The 1,977-nt window shown below is 37.1% G+C and overlaps 1 protein-coding gene across 2 annotated transcripts in view; it reads right to left on the minus strand.

Annotated features, from left to right (window-relative positions):
* Positions 1-1,428: 1,428 nt before the first annotated feature.
* Positions 1,429-1,977, minus strand: part of dock5 (dedicator of cytokinesis 5) — a 51,405-nt gene continuing 50,856 nt past the window's right edge. For both annotated transcript variants that reach the window (XM_083784245.1, XM_083784244.1), the window contains exon 51: positions 1,429-1,977. This exon is cut by the window's right edge and continues 2,306 nt beyond it. The gene's annotated coding sequence lies outside the window, so the exon portion shown is untranslated.

Genomic DNA, 1,977 nt, shown 5'->3' on the forward strand with positions numbered 1-1,977 from the left:
TTCTTCCATCCCAGCGAAATACAAATTACAAAATACAAAAAAGTATTTCAAATACGTATTTCAAATACTGCCCATCTCTGAATGTGCAGTGGTGGAAGTACATTTACTTAAGATAGTGTACTTGAGTATCTGTAGTATCTCTACTTTACTTGAGTATGCCAGTGTACTTGAGTATCTGTAGTATCTCTACTTTACTTGAGTATGCCAAATTGTCTGTGCTTTTACTTCTACTCCTTTACATTTCAGAGGCAAACATAAACATAGTACTTTTACTCCATTACAATTATTTGAAATCTTGAGTTACTAGTTACTTTGTAAATGTTGATGATGTTGAGTATTACAAAACATACATTAAACACTTCAGCCCTATATACATTTCGGCCATTTGCAAAAATATATGGGTCATGACTAGAGTAAAAAAAATTCGTTGCTCCCATTTCTTCTCCTACATTTAAAAAAATATATAGCCTACATATCAAAAGTTTTTTTTTTTTATAAAATAAAAAATAATTTCATAAATTTTAAAACAAACAAATGTAAGAAATTCCATAAATAAAAATAATATAATTAAGAAGTAGTGAAAATAGCTGATCTACCAGTTCGCAACACGGCACTAAGCGACGTCGATAGATAGATAGATCTGCTACTGGGCAAATATCTAATCTCTCTTTTGGGTCTCGACCTGAAAAGTTTGGGAACCACCGTGACTTAAATTACCCACTAAACCCCCGAGCCACACGCAGATAATTTGACAGGCGTCACTTCTCAAGAAGCTTCTGGTTGCCCTTTGCAGTATTAAATAAAGCAATAAATTAGCTGCACGTATTATACAGGACAGGGCTGTAAACACTTCAAACCAACCGAGAACGAGAGGGGAAAAAAAAGGGGAAAAAAAGAGTGGAGGTGGTTACCATGGAGATATAGATCAGGATTGGCTTGTTGGCACTTTACAGAACTACTCCCCAAGCATGGGCAAACATCACAGTGCAGATCATGCTGACTAGACCTTCTAGTTTGTGCTCCCTGTGTAACTGTACAGGAGGAGAGTGATACGCCGTTCCCTGGTATCTGACAGGAAGGAACAGGCCATTAGCCGTCCAGATTAGCATGACCAGCACACATCACAAGACTGATGGGAACATTTCATACCCCCACCCACCCACCGCAACAAATACCAGTCTAAACAGTGCTTCCCTAACTTTTCAGCTCGTGACCCAAAACAGAAATAAAGTTATTTGCCCGGGAACCAAACTAGTGAAAATAGTAGATCTACAAGCTCGTAGATTGGCTATTTTCACTACTTCTTCAATATTTGTTCTCATATATAGAATTTCATAGATTTTTCTTCTTATTTTCTTCATGACATTACTGAAGAAAAAAAGATCTTTGGATTTTGTAATTATTTCATGAAAAGTTTAGCTTTTTTGGGAATGTTTTTTAAAAACGGTTTGAAATAAGAATTAAAAACCAAAATGCAGGAAACAAAAACTAAGGGGACCCATAACAATGTGTCCGCGACCCATAAATGGGTCCCGACCTACTGTTTGGGAAACAGTGGTCCAAAAAGCATGTCAGAGGCACCATTTTGTTTACAGCTAACACTATTGACCTTTAATTAACATTTACACAGAGTTTGTTGCACGTTTCAAGAGAATTGATGCATACCAAACGCACCATCCATCTACTGCCAGATTACCAACTGAAGCTTGGTTTCAAAAACATGCAAATGGGAAAATCTCCATTTCCGTGTGTTGAATGTTTTGAGAATTAATGGAACTTTTGTAACACGAGTGGAACTGGAATGGGCACAGTACTTTGGACGGGGGTGAATGCTTTAAATGTGTTGACTGTTGAATGTTAATGCCATCCAAGTGTTTGGCGGTCTGTGTGGATATGAAGACATCCCCCTGAGCAGTGTGACCTTAGCCTTTATCTATAACATTTTAAAGCAATTTGTCTTTATTTTCTCTTGGTCAA

This window comes from Protomyctophum parallelum (assembly GCF_964188405.1).
Source record: "Protomyctophum parallelum genome assembly, chromosome: 15".
Lineage (NCBI taxonomy): Eukaryota > Metazoa > Chordata > Actinopteri > Myctophiformes > Myctophidae > Protomyctophum > Protomyctophum parallelum.